This window comes from Sphaerodactylus townsendi, linkage group LG06, assembly GCF_021028975.2.
Source record: "Sphaerodactylus townsendi isolate TG3544 linkage group LG06, MPM_Stown_v2.3, whole genome shotgun sequence".
NCBI lineage: Eukaryota > Metazoa > Chordata > Lepidosauria > Squamata > Sphaerodactylidae > Sphaerodactylus > Sphaerodactylus townsendi.
This window is the reverse complement of record NC_059430.1, coordinates 105,344,306-105,362,569: the sequence shown is the minus strand read 5'-3', so window position 1 is coordinate 105,362,569 and position 18,264 is coordinate 105,344,306. Positions and strand designations below refer to the sequence as shown.

Genomic DNA, 18,264 nt, shown 5'->3' with positions numbered 1-18,264 from the left:
GGGTGAGTCCCAGGATCGTCAAGGAAGCTCACTCCCAGGAAATTGTTCTTAAAGGTAACATTTCCCCTTCAGTCGGGTCCGACTCTGAGGTACCACTGCGAGCAGTGATTTCATAGGCAAGTCTCTTTTGTGGGGTAGTTTGCCATTGCTTTCCCCGGCTATTCTTTACCCCCTAACTATGAGCTAGGTACTCATTTACCGACCACGAAATGGATGAATGGCTGAGTTGACCATGAGCCAGCTGCCAGGATATCTGACCCACGGGGGGCTCAAATTCCTGACCGTGTGAGTGGCAGCGCAAGCACTTAACCACTATGCCACGCAGCTCTTAAATTGTTCTTAGGATCACCCTAATTGTTTCCCATTGTTAGCATCACAAGTGAGCAAGTCTCTCATGCCACACTATGCTGCCTTCCTTCCTGTAGTACTGATGGGGCTGTAACTATTTGAAAGAAATGGTTAGCAGCCATGTTGATCCCAAAGCAATTAAAAAAAACTCAGAAAACAATCTGCATAGTATCTTTTATTAGGACCAAGCAAATGACTCAAAACAGTGCAAGCTTCGGGGTTGCACAGAACTCTTCATCAGCCTGGATGTTAGAAAAAAAATTTAAAAACATGTTTTAAAAGTTGCAGTACCTGCAATCAAAGCTCACAACCTTTCAATCCCAGTAGAAGCTGCTTTCAGTACCTGGCACAAGGTTGACTCAGACTTCTATCCCTCTGAGTTCAGTAAAATGACTATCCTGCTTGCTGGGCGTGAAGAGCAGATGGCTGGGGAAGGCAATGGTGAGCTATGTGAAATCACACTATGGATTGGGCAGTGAAAACCGATTAAGGTCATCTCAACCTGTGAAATGCCTCTGCCACACTGATGCAGTCAGGGAGTGCCAGTGCAGAGCTGGGTGCCGCAGCCAGGTGTCCCAGGGCCCTGCAGTGGATGGGCACTGGTGGATTTGCCCCTCAGGCGAGGTAAGTACCCCAGGGAGGGCAAATCTACTGGCGTAAACCCCTGCCAGCTCCAGAGGGGAATTCCTCCACACACACCCCACACACAATTGGGCTGCCCATCATCACTCAAAGAAGACCATTACTTACTCTAATCTGCACCCATCCCCGTAATTATTCAGGATTCAGGAGAATAGCCAACACATTCTCTTGCATCCTGATGACCCATCAAAGCCTGTCCTATCTTATTGTTCGAATCCCGGAAAGGCATTCAATTGTTTGTCTCTGGCTTTCCTACCAGCTTACCTCACACACCACCCCAGCACCGCCCCAGGGCATAAATATTGGTCCTTTGGCTATTCATAATGTGTGTGTGTTTAGGATCTGCCTCCGCACCACCACTTGGATGAGGGCACTTTTCTTAGCTCCTGGAAATGCTGGTCATTTTTCTCTTCAGCGCTAATTTCACTGGACATGGCTTCAAGGCTGGTAACTGTGCTTGCGCAGGTGGATTACCTTCTCCTTTACTTAAAAAGAGAACGAAAGATTCCTCAGGACATGATATTGACTCCTTAAATCAGGGGTCTTCAAACTATGGCCCCTCAGATGTTCATGAACTACAATTCCCATCAGCCCTGCTACTTAGCCATGCTGGCAGGGGCTGATGGGAATTGTAGTCCATGAACATCTGGAGGGCCATGGTTTGAAGACCCCTGCCTTAAACCACTGGAACCAGAGAAAGTCTAATTACTGACAAAAATGATGCAGGAGATCCAATGCCTGATTCAGCAGAACAGAATGTGGAGCCCCTTGAAGGCTGCCTTATTTTTTAATTTACTTTATTTATACCCTGCATTTCTCCCCACTTGGCACCCAAAGTGGCTTACATCATTCTCCTCTCCTCTGATTTATTCTTACAACAACCCTGTGAAGTAGGTTAGGCTGAGAGTGTGACCGTGGCCCAAGGTCACCCAGCACAACCAGAGAAAGTGGGGATTCAAACCTGGGTCTCCCACAGCCTAGTCTTAAAAGAGGGCACATTGGTAGGGGCCCCTTTGCTCATTGCTGCAATGCCCTGATGCCAAGACGTCTGCCAATATTTCTCCTTCTGAATCACCATTAAAGGCACTGAAACTCCACTCCCTGGTGAAATCCGGTCACCCTTACCTGTGCCACAGAGAGAACTCTGCTACATGCTCTATGAACCACTCTGCATCAAAGCAGCTGCTATCCTCTACGAAACTATTTCCTTCCTGAAACAATTTTTCCATCCGCCCCAGAACAGGTGTCAGGTGAAGGTACATGTGTTTGCACGGGGACGTTGTTTTTTCCTTCCTTGTGCAGTACAGATCCAGTTCCCCAGAGGTGCCCGGTGTTTGTGCAGTGAGTTTAGGTATGTGACCCATCCTGACAGTATATTGGGACAGGGCTGGTAGTTACAGGGGACACAAATATGCTGGTGACAAAATCCAGAACAAATCTTTTATTGTGACTTCAGTCCAAAGGGTTTAAAGAGGGTTATGGATCAACCGATGAAGGAGATCTCAAGACACGCTGTTCTGTTAACTCTGTGCAAGCAGGAAGGAGGTCCATTCTGCACCACACAAATAAAACATTTTCAGGCAGGAAATAAAACATTACCTCCAAGTAGGCCTGCAACATTTTTAGCCCAAAACATTTTATTTCCAATCTGAAAACGTTTCATTTGCATGCTGTTTCCTAGCAGTTCTTTTGTGAAAATGTTTTGAAAATGTTTTCACTTGCTGTGCGATCTCTTTAAGATGTTCCCCATGCTTCCCGGACTCCCTCGTTGGCACCATTTTCCGAGCTCACACCAGCCATCTGGCGCTGTATTTTTGTCAGACTTTTTCATTATTATTTAGGGTTGGTTGTGTCTTCACAGCTACAAAGACATGCCCATAGAGAACTGCGTCACAAGACTTTGGGCAATTCCCCACGGGGAAATTCTATCTAGATCAAACCAAGTTTGTAAAGAAACTGCACCTTTTCATCGGGGTTTCAACCTCCCCACCGTAGCATATATTCAGCGAAGACATGTAGGCCTATCTCGGATTCCAGAATTGTAGCAATCCCCACCACCATGTGATCTCCTTTGTGTGTCTCTCCTGATTAACTGGCGTGCCATGTTGGGGCGGGAAATTTTTCCCTGCTACTTGCAACCTGAGCTTGGCTCATTTGCAAGGAGGAACGTTTAAGCGCTTAAATGGGTTTTCACTCGTTTGGAAGGGTGAACGGTTAATCGTTTAAGCGTTTTTTTTGTTCTCCTATGCTAACATCTCCTCGCGCACGTGCTCGCCGAGACCAACAGTAAAATTGAAACCCAGAAGAGGCTGTGCGCGCATCGCTCAGCGCCCCCCCCCCCCGCGCTGATTGGTTGCTAGACATTTGCATCACGCTCCTCGGTGGGAATTTTAAACAAAGATTGGACCCCTGTTCCTCCCCTCGAAACTGGATCGAAAACGTGCTAAGAAGAAAAGTTGTACTTTCAAGCAGATTCTGCCGGGATGCGGGATAAAAGGGAGAATGAGCATCAGAAATGGGATGAATCCCTGTTCGTCACTCAAGCAATGGGGAGTTCTTGCTGAAACCTTGATATTTAGCATGAGTATCACGCGATTAATTGACCGTGGGGAATTGACCTTTGAAGCTTCATAGCATCGGATCCATGGAGTTTAAAAAAAGAAATGGAATGACCACAAAATGGTAGCCAGGAATCATATTGATGTGGTGAATGCAGACAAATGGGGTTTCAAACTCTGCAAATGATTGCAAAATGTTTTCACGGGATAGAGCGAAATGGATTGGAGTTTTGTCTCGGACCGGTTTGCTTCCTCCAGCTGTTCATTAGAAACCTCAGGAATGCAGCTATTGACAAAAACTGGGCAAGTTTGAATGTGTGAGATTCTGCCAGCAGGAGGAATCATGCAGATCTGTTCTTGGTGAGGCATTTGACCACACCAAAACGCTACATCATTACTGTACCCTATTCATTTATTTCCAACGTTTCCAATTGGCTTTCCCATTAAAAAAAGAAAAACAACACAATGTTTGCTTTAAAACACTGCCTAAAATTCACCATCTGCTGATTTTAAAAAGACTGGGAGGGTAATGCAAAATAAACAAATTGCCACTTGATCAGCCACTTACAAAATGCTCAGCAACCCAAAGAAATATTGACTTGCCCTTCTAATACCCCCCCCCTTTCATGTAGGTACAGAGAAGCGTTTTCAAAAGTGCATGGAGTGCTACTTTCCTGCCTCCTTGTGCAGCACACATTGGCCCAAAGTTCAGTACATAAAACATTTACAAAAGAACATATGCAGATGGGGGAAAGTGTTGCTGGTTCCTAGTGACGGTATGGCAGTATCTAACAATAATAATAAGAGTTTGGATATATATCCAGAGGCATAGTGGGGGGGGGGATGCCCAGTGCACTGGTGCATCCTCTGCCCCGCCCCACCCCACCCGGAACAACCTTGCACCACCCCCAGAATCCCCTTGCCACACCCCCACAGGTGCGTCGCTCACCCCCCATCCCCTTGAAGCTACGCCTCTGCTTGTACCCCACCTTTCTCTCCTGTAAGGAGACTCAGGGTGGCTTACAAGCTCCTTTCCCTTCCTCTCCCCACAACAGACACCTTGTGAGGCAGGTGGGACTGAGAGAGTTCCAAGAGAACTGTGACTAGCCCAAGGTCACCCAGCAGGAAATCAGGAGTGTGGAAACACATCTGGCTCACCAGATAAGCCTCCGCCACTCATGTGGAGGAGAGGAGAATCAAATCCAGATCTACAGATTAGAATCCACCTGCTCTTAACCACTACACCACACTGGCTCTCCAGAGCAGAGCACATAGCCCATGCAAGCATGGTGTTAGGAGGTTGGGGACCTGAGCACAAGGCAGGGCAGAGACCTCCCCACCCCATCGCCCCAGAACATCTGTGGCTGGTGGTTAGCCACCTCACATATGGACTGACCAGAGAAGGGGGGGGGACTCAGTTAATGCAAACAAGATCTGCTCTACAGACCACTTTTAAGATTATTCCAGTGGCATCAGGCCCTGTGAGCATATGTTGCAGCTCTGTGCCTTTTCATAGCACTAACCTGCATCCCGTCGCTACCCTTGACTGCACTGCACCTGTGATGCTCTATGACAGAGGAAGAGGAAGATGGAAAGAAACTTGCAGAAATATCTTTGAGAAGGCAACCTAGAACTGAAATGATGCAGCTGTACCGCTGTCCGAGACACGCAGCTGCGCGAGGTTTCTGCCAGGCAAAACAGCATGCAGGGCACTAGGGTCCAATTCTTTGCTGTAGCTTATGCTCCTGGCTCAGTATATACAAAAAAAAAAGCCCCCCGGAAAATGAAATAAAATAGAATGCACTGCACCAAATTTCGGTGATTGGGGGAATCTACTTCTGGAAAGTTCTCAATATTAAAAAAAAACAGCAACCCTGAAAACAGAAAAGCGGCAAGCCAAGAGTTTAAATCAGGGGTGTCCAACTCTGGCACTTCAGATGTTCATGGACTACAATTCCCATCAGCGCCAGAGTTGGACACCTCTGGTTTAGCTAGAACTTTGGTTAGTTTTTTTTTTAATTTCAGCACGTGTTCGTCTATTTTTAAGTAAATGTAACAGGTACCTCTCTTAATGCATGAATACTTTGTTCATCTCATGAAGTTCAAGCTGACACAGAAGTTTATGCATTTTTTTATAAAGGAATAAAGTTGTTAATGCCTATGAATTATAGTAATCTTTCATAGCTTTGTACCTATTGTATTGTTTATTGCATTGTTTGCCAGTTTTGCAATGCAGCTCTGTTGCATACAATGTATTGCATATCTGATACTGTCTCAGTGCACTGTTGTTGCATTTCATAACTCCATATTATTCACTGCAGGGCGCGTGTCCTCTACTGTTTTTATTGCATTGTTTGGCGAGAAAGTTGGACTCTAAATTGAGTAAATAAAACAAAGTAAATGTTGGAAATAAATCTGGTTCATCTTTATGGGACTATGGGAATCCAGCTTTATCTTCCGCTGCTACAGACCTTAAAAACCTTAACATGGAGGACAGGCATCTTAAAGCTCGCATGATGTGACTTTGCCGTGAAAGCGCAGCAATTTAGGGGGCACCTCAAACCGACTAGGAGCCATTTCCCCATTCACTCACACAGTGAGAGTAATCCTGGCCATTTTAATGAGCCAATAAGGAACCAACACCTACTCATTTGTCAAGAGCTCAAGGGGACAGCTGAGAAGTTGTATTCTCTGCATCCCTTTGAGCCTGGGGCTGTAGAACTGTTAATGGGTAGGAAATGCAGAATGGGACACCAGTAGGCGGTTTACCCCAGGCCAAGCTCCTCTTGGTGATGGCCATCAGAGAGATTGTAGCCGTTTAAGACCAATTTAGTGATGCTAAAGAAACCAGTGGGAATCACAACAGGAAAGAGACCCTGATCTGCCAGAAATGAAGATGGAAATGGAAAGGCAACATGCCCTCAAGGGCACCTACAGCTTTGGCTCATTCTCTTTCTTTCAAAAGAGATAGCTGTCTCCTAGGGAAGGAAGTTTGCTGGGCATGTTGTGATCACTGTAGGACCCAGACTCTGTGGTATATATCATAGAGTCCACCCTTCAAGGCTGCCATTATTTTCGGGGGGGGGGGGGGGGAATCTCAGTATTGTGGAGGAAGATCTAGAAAGTTACAGAGGCTAAATGTGTGGAAGGGGTTCAGGATCACTTCTCTCATCCTTGGCCTTGCTTATACACATTCAGATTTACAGAAGCACAAAACCTATCTGAATACAAAAAAATACACACACAGTCTTCACTTGCACAATTGGGAATGTTACATTTCAAAGGTTTCTTCATTGAACATATTTTAGACCACTTCCTCTAGATCAGGGGTAGGGAACCTGCGGCACTCCAGATGTTCAGGAACTACAATTCCCATCAGCCTCTGTCAGCATGGCCAATTGGCCATGCTGGTAGGGGCTGATGGGAATTGTAGTTCCTGAACATCTGGAGAGCCGCAGGTTCCCTACCCCTGCTCTAGATGCTCAAAGTGGTTTACAGACAGAACTCAGTCAAAATATCCAGCACCACCTTAACATCTGAACAATCAACTGCATTTTCCGAGGGCTCGTGATAAAATAATTGAATGATAGACTAAAACCATGATGTCACTACCAACAGCAAAAATGATGGCGGGGGGGGGGGGGGGGGTGCATGGCTTTGCATATGAAAGATCTTTGATTCAGGTATCTTCAGGTAAAAAAGATCAGGTAGCCAGTGATGGAAAAGACTTCTACCCGATACCCAGAAAACTGCAGCCAGGTAAAGTGGGCAAAACTGTCGTTCATTGACATTTCTCTAATGGGTGAATATGTCAAGCATCTGATGAAATGATCTGGCAACTCTAGGGATAGAAGTTGGCCTTGGGTGCTGGCATGTCCGGGAGAAAGGAGGGTATATAACTATTTCAGATCAATATAATGTCTGTCTCTGTATAAGGCATACCCTCCTAAATGGTTCTGCTTTGCACACTTTCCTCAGTGCTAAGCGAACAGAGATAATTCAGTCATCATCTCAGTGGGCAGAACTTTTGGTAAGAGAGTGGGTCTGTCAGAGAGCCCTTCTTTAGGCCAAGACACGAATGTTATACACATGATGTAACTTGCCCTGTTGATGTTACTATGAATGTACATACTCCATGACTGTATGTGCCTACAGCTGCTTGATGTAGGGATGCCAACCTCCAGGTGAGACCTGGGGGTCCCCTGAAATTATAGCTCATCTCCAAAGATCAGTTCCCTTGGAGAAAATGGATACTTTGGAGGCATTTTCCCCCACTGAGGTCCCTGTATTCCCCAGGCTGCATCCCCAAATCTCCAAGAGTTTCCCAAACTGGATCTAGCCACCCTACCTGCCAGCTTCCACCAGTGGCCACGGGAGCCCTTGCAACCCTAGTCTGATGAAACAGCCAATGTGCGTTGACTTTACAAATGAAACTGGGGACCAGTACCAGAGAGATGTGGGGGTTGTATCACACAGTCAGTTGTACCTGCACGGCATAAATTATTTGCACAGACAGTCCCGGTAGGGGCGCAGACAAAGGCGCAGGCGCCTTCGCACAGGCTGCGCCTTCCCCAGCCAGCTTACCTTCTCCTGCTGGCTGCCGTTGCGTTGTGGAGGCCAGAGGACATGCCCCCTTGACCAGAACGACGCTCTGGAGATGGATGCCTGGCCTCCACAATGCGAATAATTTATGCCAATGCAGCCCCGCTTGCTGGCTGTGCGGAAACGGCCCAAGATTGATCAGGAAGGGCTTGGGCTTTGCTGTCAGCTTTCTAGATCATGACTGGTTGTCCCCCAAACCACCAAATTAAGAACTAAACTGTAATACACATTAGACTGAAATCTCACCAGCACATCAGCCAGATGAGGAGGGATGGCTCACTAGGCAGCCACTGAATCCAACCACAGATAGAAGTTACAGGGTATCATGAAAAATTACCATATTAATAGACTGTTTTAATTAGTACATTAGTGTACAGAAGTACAAAGAAGTCAACGAAAGATTAACTTATTTTTTGACAGATGTAACCTTGCCTTTTGATCTAAAAAAGGTCCCAGGGGCATTACAATACCTATGCAGGCATGCCAATCATCAAAGAGATTTTGAACAAGTCACAAACCCCAGCACAAATGCTCATAACTGATTTTCAGAAATGCCAACAACCCCTCACTAAAGTAACTGTCCATCATTCTGCCAGCATGAAGTTCTCTGTTGAAGAATCGTCCCATAGCATTTTCTGAAAACTGGCTTTCCGTCCTAGGGAGGAGGGTCCAGAGAGGCACAGCCACCAATGAAAAGCTTGTATACAACCAGGAAGACTCAAAGACGGGGTGCAGGCTAACAGAAGAAAATGAACATTTGAAAAGTGAACCTTCTTCCGCACATGCAGAATAATGCACTTTCAGTCCTCTTTCACAATTGTTTGCAAATGGATTTTGCTATTTTGCACAGTAAAATCCAGCTGCAAAGTGCACTGAAAGTGGATTGAAAGTGCATTATTCTGCATGTGCGGAAGGGACCTGACAGAACGACCTCAAATTTCAAAATGCCTGACACAGTATGTTATGGGAGGCTGGCAATGGCTTTATGGAAGCACCCTGTTAAAATATTTATTTGCTTAATGTATACCCTGTCTTTCTCACTGAGGGAGATCCAAAGAACTTAAATCATTCCTCTCTACTCCATTTGTTCCTCACAGTAACTCAGTGAGGTAGGTTTGGCTGAGGGTGTGAGTGGGCCGAGGTCACCCAGCAAGCTGCCCGGGATGAGCAGGAAGTTCAAACCTGGGTCTCCCAGATTTCAGTCAGACACGGTAACCACTCACCGCACTGGCTCCAGCCCTGATGAAATAGAACAGCTAGCCTGGCTCGAGTCTTTCCATCTTATTTTGCCACTCAACGCCCTCTGCAGGCCGATGCCCTCCAAGAATTATTGTCTCCTTAGCTGATTTCATACCACAGTGGAGTGAAGCTTCCCATATTCCAAGTGCTGTTATTAGGGAGGCCTCTAGTGGAAAGGTTAGGACACCAAGCAGTTCAGCCGAGCATGAGATGCACAGAATAGCTGGGGCAGGAACTCAGCAATTGGGATAATCCTCTAGAAAAGTTGCTACTGTGTTTTGAAGCCAGCCCATCTACCCATTTTTTTGAGGGGGGGGGGCGCCTCAGCTTTTTCACTGTCTCAGATGAACAGACCAGAAGGCTGTTTCATGATTCCTAGCCCACCCCTCCACACCTGGCTGATGTCTAGCGGTAGCAAGGAAATGGTTGCTTGGCCTGCCTAACCTGGAATGCAAAGAAAAGAATAAGATGGCAATCTAAGGCTTTAAACTTGTGTGCCGTTCTTCAGCGGAGCTCTAAATGATAAAATCATAGAATCATAGAGTTGGAAGAGACCCCAAGGGCCATCAAGTCCAACCTCCTGCAATGCAGGAACATACATTCAAAGCACTCCTGTCAGATGGCCATCCAGCCTCTCTTTTAAAACCTCCAAAGAAGGAGACTCCACCACCGCATGAGTGAGTGCATTCCACTGTCGAGCAGCTCTGACAATCAGGAAGTTTTCCCTGATGTTTAGGTGGAATCTCTTTTCCTTCCCCTTGAACCCATTACTCCTGGTCCTAGTCTTTGCAGCAGCAGAAAACAAGCTTGCTTCCTCATCAACATGGCATCCCTTCAAATATCTAAACAGGGCAATCATGTCACCTCTTAACCTTCTCTTCACCAAACTAAACATCCCCAGCTCCCTGAGTCTCTCCTCGTAGGGCATGGATTCCAGACCTTTTACCATTTTGGTTGCCCTCCACCGGACCCATTCCACCGTGTCAATATCCTTCTTGAACTGCGGTGCCCAGAATTGTACTTAATATAAAGAAGAAGAAGAAGAAGAAGAAGAAGAAGAAGGAGAAGAAGAAGAAGAAGAAGAAGAAGAAGAAGAAGAAGAGGAGGAGGAGGAGTTTGGATTATATCCCCCCTTTCTCTCCTGTAGGAGACTCAAAGGGGCTTCCAATCTCCTTGCCCTTCCCCCCTCACAACAAACACCCTCTGAGGTAGGTGGGGCTGAGAGAGCCCCGAAAAGCTGTGACTAGCCCAAGGTGTGTGGGAGTGTACAGGCTAATCTGAATTCCCCAGATAAGCCTCCACAGCTCAGGCGGCAGAGTAGGGAATCAAACCCGGTTCCTCCAGATTACATACACAAGCTCTTAACCTCCTACGCCACTGCTGCTCCTAAATCTAACAAACCTAAACAAACCTACATCTCCACTGCGGTTGGCGGGACCCTCAGACAGAGGGCATGGGGTTACCAACCTCCAGATGAGGGAATTCTTCTGGAATTACAATGGATCTCCAGATTTGGAGGAAATGGTAGCTTTGGAGGGCGGACAGAATAACACCACATCCCTGCTGAGTTCTCTCCCCAAGCTACACCCCCAAATCTCCAGGAATTTCCCAATTCAGAGTTGGCAACACTGGAAGGGCAGAAAGGGGTCGGATATTGTGCTAGGATTCAATTTCAATTGGCGGCCACTCATCAACGCCATAGGACCATGTGGGGGTCGGGGGTGGAGTAGGAGGTTAGGTTGAGCAGGAGGTAAGTTAAATTGAGCTAGTATTCCAACCACAGGTCCCTGGTGGAGCAGAGACGTGACTTGCCAAGCCAAACACAGCTCACCACCCATGCATGGCAAATTTGTGCAAGGACGCACACACCGCGAGGCCGAGGCCGACGGCACACAGTGTTCTGGGCTTAGGTGGAGGGAAATGCCATGAACTGTCCCTGATAGTTCATTCCCCTGACATTTATTAGATCTGCCTGTTTCCCCTCGACTTGTGGGGACATGGCCTCAGCCGGAGTGAGCAATCGCTTCCTTGCACCTGGGCATAAAAGGCGTGTCCTTAACAAAGTACTAATTAACCTGAGAACCTTGAAAGGGAAAGTGCAAGGAGAGGAAGGGAATGCAGGTTGGCTGCTTCTCCCTTGGGAAAGCAGCTGAGTTGCCAATTTGCTAGTTTCAGTTCTTTGTGTGATGCTATTTCCCCACCCCCAAATCCCACTTCGGATACAGCAGCCAGAGGCAGCCTCGAATTGGTAGGAGGGACTTCGGCTGCGGCTGCTGCTGCTGCTATAAATTTGCACAAGCCGGGAATGAACCTAATAATAGGCAGGGCTGGTGTTCTTCTAAAGGATGGAAGCTCTTTGCTTTCGATAATTGCAGCACCAGCAGAAACTGAGCAATGAAGTTTTTTTCCCTGGGCAAGGAAATGCTTTGCGGGGCAAGGCTTCACCTGTAGCTTTTGGGCTGCTCTGTAACATCTTTCTTGAAAGACAAAACATGTAATGAAAATCTGAGAACTGTACCCACAGTTCTTTATTCTAACATTGAGTTGTTTCACTCCATTTATAATCCACTTTTCTCACTCAGACTCAAGGTGGAATTATACAGCGTAAATCAATGCAATTAGTGGGATGGGGCATCTGATAAATTGCAAATAAAACATAAGAGCAGCATAGCTAATTGTGCCCCCTCTCTTGGCCCCGACATCTGGGCCGCCTGTCACCAACTGGGACTCACCATGCCTCCCTTTCTGAGGGGGGAGGGATTTTTATTATTGGAATGTTGGACGCCATTTTAACCCACTGAGCTTTTATATAATTAGAACTACAGCTATGTAAATTTTTATCGCTGCTCTTAATTGTCTACTTGTTTTTATATTGTATCCTTATATATTGTACACCGCCCAGAGCCCTTCGGGGATGGGCGGTATAAAAGTCCAATAAAATAAATAAAAAATAAATAAATAGCTGGATCAGACCAAAGATCCATTTAATACCATTTCCTGCATTAGCCAGCCCAATGCCCCTGGGAAACCCACGATCATAAATGACCTTCCCTGTTCGTCCAAATACCTGGTATTCAAAGGTAGGTGCACACAAAGGCTTCAATAACTATTAGTTTGACTTCACTTATCAGACTACTTTCTTAAATGCTCAAGGCAGTTTTACTGAGAAAAAAAAGTTCTGACTGATGGCAGCTGTAAGAAGAGCTGTACTGGAGTCAGACCAAGAATACATCTAGTCCAGCATGCTTCACGCCCCCCTACCCCCCCCCCCCCCGTGGGCAACCAGGTGCTTTTATTTGTTTATTTTATTATATTTATACCCCACCTAACCCTTGCCACAAGTAGGCTCGGGGCGGCTTACAAACCTTTAAAATACTGCATAAAATACAGCTATATAATAACATTAAAATAGAAACACATAGGTAAAATACGGCCACGGATGACGGTGAATATATCATCCCATTCAGCCTCTAACAACCCTAATCTCCATTTTCTTCAGTTTCTAAATCACCATAAAGACAAGCAGGGGAACAAGATTAACTAACAATAAGATATAGACAAGATGCCCGGTTTAAATGTATGAGAGGAAGTGTTTGATGGTATTTGCTAGCGGTTGATGACATCTAACTACTAAGGCAACAGCCCTCCCTTTCCTCCTGCTTCCCAGCAACTGGTATTCAGAGGTACATTGCCTTTAAATATGGAGGTTCTATTTAGCCACCATGGCTCACAGAAATGAAAAAGGGCCTTTAGCACTTCTGACTGTGTGGGAGGGGGGTCGTATTAATAAATCACACCATATAAGAGCCCTGCTGGATCACACTAGTGATTCACTAAATATAAGGCCCCTTCCGCACATGCAGAATAATGCACTTTCAATCCACTTTCAGTACACTTTGCAGCTGTGCAAAATAGCAAAATCCACTTGCAAACAGTTGTGAAAGTGGATTGAAAGTGCATTATTCTGCATGTGCGGAAGGGGCCTTATCTAGTATGCTGTTTCACACATCGGCCAACCACTTGCCCTATAAGGACAACTAATATGGCAGAATATGGCTAAGGTTACCTCCTAGCACTGGGATTTAGAGTTTTGCTGCCTCTGACTTTGGAGGCTCCCCCTCATCAGCATAATTACTGGTCACTCTCTGATAGCCTCTTCTCCCCTTTAAAGGGATCTATTATAATTATCACTATGTCCACTGGCAGTGAATTCCAAGATTTAATGACTTTTTGAGTATCACTTACCTCAAATAAAAATAAATCGTATAGAAGGAGAACGGTTCTGTCCTAGTCTTTTGAATGTTGTAGTAGTTTTCCACTTAACAGAGAATTATTGGCATGTAAGGAAACTTCAAAAGACAGAACCCTATTTCATAGCAACAAGTTCCTCAAGCTATGTATCACATGAAAGATCCTTGCCTGTCTCGGTTCACTGCCATTCAGTTTTAGTATATTCAGGACAAGCCTGAGAAAGTATTGCTGTCTACCTTGTAACTTTGGAAAGGGGGAATTTGTATTGTTATTATCCTGATTATTAAACATCCTCGTGGCCAAAACACCCTGAAGTGAAAGTTCATAGTGCTGGTATGTCATTTTTTAAAAACCCACAAATGGTCCTTGATTTCCTGATTTGTTATCCTGTTTGTTTGTTTCTTGGATTTATAGTCTACCCTTTCCTGTTAGGATTACTTTCTACAGCCCCCTTTTAAAAAACACACCCAAATTTCCCCCTCATGAGGCCCCTTCAAATGAAAAACTTGCCTAGCTGGATCAAATATTGCTCGTGCAGCTCAGCAGTCTGTTTCTGATAGCAGACAACCCACCAGAGGTCTCCAAGAGAGACAGTCCAGCGTAGTGTTTAGTGTCTGAACAGGAGCAAGATGGAAATGTTCAGAAAGCTTTTTTTTCATAAAAGGATTAGAACTGAAGCAGAATAGAAAAGTCCGGAAGATGCCTTGATGATGGCAAAGGATTGTAGCACGCTACAGAGATTATTATAGGGATCATCTAGTTTTTACTTGATTGTCTCCTGCCTTTGTAATTCCAGTGCACTTTACCGAGGCAGCTGTTGTTTCCATTGCTACTAATTCTGCAATCCTAGTCCTATTGCACTGTTCACTTGATGTCTTACTCTGTATGAACCTCGGCAAGAGAGGACAAAGATGCTCTCTTATGTTTCAGAGGGGAAGACTAGAGCTAACAGGCATAAGTTACAGGACAGTACATTTCAACTGAACCTTCGAAGAAACTTCTTCATGCTGAGAACCATCCAATAATTATTTAGGCAAACAATGGGGTTTCTTTCACTGGAGGCCTTCAAGCGGACACTGGACACTCATATCTGTGAGGGAGCTGTTTTACTTCATTTTTACCCTGCCTGGCTTAAGAAGTTTCCATGGCAGAGTAGAAATTCAAACGGGTCCTAGTCTAGGAACTACATCACACTGTCTTCTCTGTTTTGGCTTTCTTGCACTGTGCAGGTTGGACAGCCCAGAAAGCCTCTTCAGATTCTAGGCCTCAATGTTGGCGGTTGACTTTCAGCAGCACTGGTCAAGGCAAGGCAGTGAGGGCAACATTTTGCAGGCAAGATGAGATGAAGCAGGAAAGGCCTGAGGTAGAAGCAACAACCTTGGGATGAATCACAGCTGTGACCCACTTCCTCTGTGAGTCAGCTTCCTGCACTAGCTTGACCTTTCCACTAGACAGCACAACTTTTCAGCCTTTCCCCCCAGCCATTTCTCATTTGCATATGCTAATTAATGTATGCGTCTACAAATCACCAACTGAATTGCAAGGAAATGAACTCATCAGAACTTCTTCCTCCTAGATCATCTGTCATCTAGTTGTATCACAGACCCTCCAACATTGCACAGAGGAAATTGGGGATAAGAACATTACACCCCAATTCTCAGCTCAAAGAAAGGCTGACTCGGCCACCTTGATCAGTGTCGCTGGAAAGTCAATCACACTTGTATTCAGTTACTTTGCCAGGATTTAGAAAGGAAAGACGTTGTTTTGTTTTACAGGTGCAGTAGAAATTGTCCAACCAATATAGTCCCATTCCCATATTCCAGTTAACACTCTTAGATCCTGGCTGCAAGTTTATTTGTATAGCTGTGTGCAAGAAAGAGGCAATGCTCATTCATTTTGCACAATAGCAGCCACTATCTGGATATATCTGTTGTTTCAATGACACAGTCATACACGGAATATAATGTGAGAACTACTGAATGCACTATTTTTTAAAAATCAGTTATTAAAGTCAGTGTTTTAGAGATCCTGGGAAGGGGGCTGGGGTTGTCAACATCCAAGTGGTTCCTAGACCTCTTTAGGAATTATAACTGATCTTCAGCTGACAGAAGTCAGTGTGGTGTAGTGGTTAAGAGCAGGTGGATTCTAATCTGGAGAACCGGATTTGATTCCCCACTCCTCCACCTGAGTGGCAGAGGGTTATCTGGTGAACCAGATGTGTTTCCACTTTCCTACATTCCTGCTGGGCAACCTTGGGCTAGTCACAGTTCTTGGGAACTCTCTCAGCCCCACCTACCTCACCAGATGTCTGTTGTGGGTGGGAAGGGAAAGGAGCTTGTAAGCCACCTGGAGTCTCCACCTGGAGTCTCCTCTTCTTCTTCCTCTTCTCCTGGAGCAAATGGAATCTTGAGGACATAGGAGCACTGCTGTATCAGACCAGTGGGTACATCCTGTTTGCTCACTGGGCCACCAGTTGCTCTGGAGGGCCAGTAAACAGCTCAAGGGTTAAGGCCTTCCTCTGATGCTGCCTCCTGGCATTGCTATTTAGAGTCTGACTGCCTAAGAATGTCAAGGTTCCGTTTACTCACCATGGCTAGCTGCCAAGGATGGACTCATCCTCCTCTATAGCATCACATTCCTGCTGTGCTTCCTCCACAGACTTTGCCCTCCTCAGGCACTGATCTCAAAACCTCCAGAAATGTTCCAAGCCTGAGCTGGCAACACTGATACAAGCCGGTCTGCAAACAGTAACCCACACAAAAATGCAAACAAGACATCCCCAAAAGCTACGCTAAACTGCTGGAGAAGTCAGCCCTCATGCATAATTTTTTCCTGGGTGAGGTTGTAGGTCAGTAATATTGTGCAAGGTCCCTGGTGTGATTTCTGGTACCTCCAATAGCAGGGATTGGGAGAAACCAATCAATCTAGTATGGTCATAGACCAGGTAAATAAAATATAACTGAAGGATGGAATGTTTTTCATGTAACACAAGGATGAAATGTTTTAAAATTGTAAATCTCTCTCTCTAAAAGAATCTGCTGATAATAAGAAATTGGAAACATAAAAAAGTATAGAAACATAAAACAGTAGGGGAACAAAGCTTTAAAAACCATTAAAAGGACTATAATGACTATTAAAAAGGGGAGATATAGGGGAACAATAATAAAATTGGTAAATGAAAGCCAATTTTTTCTCCCCGAGACCCCAGTAAGCTATTGCCAACCACAGTAAACAATATAGAACTGGCTGTGGCAAAGCAACAAAAACTTATGTACAATCTACCGCTAATTTTCAATTTATAGCTTACCTATCTTTCCTGAGGGAATTTAAATCAGAATCCTTGTGGCTTGGCAGAAACCTCCCACCCGAACACCTGCTTCACTTCAGTTTCAGCCACTTTCAAGCCATAACTTGGGGCCAACCAGCTGCTTATTGTAAACCCAACCACTCTTAAAGGCATAGCCATGGGGTCAGATGAACAACTGACATCCTGAATAGAATTTTGCTGCTCCAACTGTATGCTTTCACTTGTGATATAACCCCGTGATTGCTGGCATACTTTAAGATCACGTCTTCTTTTTATAAGTCTGGAGTTGCTTGGCCTTTGCAGCTACAAAGCCTAAAACTTGGCTTCTGTTTATCAAAGTATAAGAGAGAAGCAGGACAGCTTGCCTGACTGGAAATATCTCTGAACATTCCCAAGTTTTCCCTACTTTCACAGTAGCTGAAGAAGAATGAGAAGAGTTTGGATTTATATCCCCCTTTCTCTCCTGTAGGAGACTCAAAGCGCCTTACAATCTCCTTTCCCTCTCCCCCCCCCCCAACAAACACCCTGTCAGGTGGGTGGGGCTGAGAGAGCTCCAAAGAACTGTGACTAGCCCAAGGTCACCCAGATGGCATGTGCTGGAGTGCACAAGCTAATTTGATTCACCAGATAATCCTCCACAGCTCAAATGGCAGAGCAGGGAATCCAACCTGGTCCCCCAGATTAGAGTGCACCTGCTCTTAACCAACACACCACGCTGGCTCTTTAGGAAGGAAGGGACTTGGAATTTGGACAGAGGACCTGATGTCTAAGACCGATGCACTTCAACGACTAGCCTGGTAGTAGCAGTAGAGAATGTATGCTTTTTGCAGAAAGGAAATGGGTGCAATGAAGGTGAACTCCTCCTTGAGTTCTAGCAGCTTGAAACTTGGCCCAGCCAGCCAAGTAATCCCCTCATTCCTGGGGTAAAAAGAAGAGTCTACTGGATCTGCCTTGCTTCCCCTCCCCTACACATACAATGAAGTGTAATTTACTTTGCAACAGCTTCTTAAACACCAACTTCTGAAGCAGGCCTTTTCAGCCACTGCCTTTACGGTTCTCCTAAAGATGAGGTAGGTCCCATCCATGAAGGCTTTCCAGACTGACCTATACAGAGATTTCTTTTCTGGAAGGTCTTCTGATCACTAGGCAGCCGACAGGTATATAAGTCAGAGTGATACATTGGGATCACAGGCACGTGATTCTAATCCCCATTCTGTCAGGGAAGCTTGCTGGAAGACCTAGGGCAGGGATGGCCAACCTATGGCGCTCCAGATGTTCATGGACTACAATTCCCATCAGCCCCTGCCAGCATGGCCA

The 18,264-nt window shown here is 45.6% G+C and overlaps 2 long non-coding RNA genes across 2 annotated transcripts; one reads left to right on the top strand and one right to left on the bottom strand.

Annotated features, from left to right (window-relative positions):
* Window positions 1-510: 510 nt before the first annotated feature.
* LOC125435809 lies at window positions 511-1,502 on the bottom strand. Its single transcript, XR_007244924.1, has 2 exons — window positions 692-1,502; window positions 511-590 (listed from the first exon to the last, which is right to left on the bottom strand). It is a non-coding gene; the product is annotated as an uncharacterized LOC125435809 (long non-coding RNA).
* Window positions 1,503-11,131: 9,629 nt separating this feature from the next.
* LOC125434481 lies at window positions 11,132-16,719 on the top strand. Its single transcript, XR_007244791.1, has 3 exons — window positions 11,132-11,143; window positions 14,231-14,233; window positions 16,633-16,719. It is a non-coding gene; the product is annotated as an uncharacterized LOC125434481 (long non-coding RNA).
* Window positions 16,720-18,264: the final 1,545 nt, after the last annotated feature.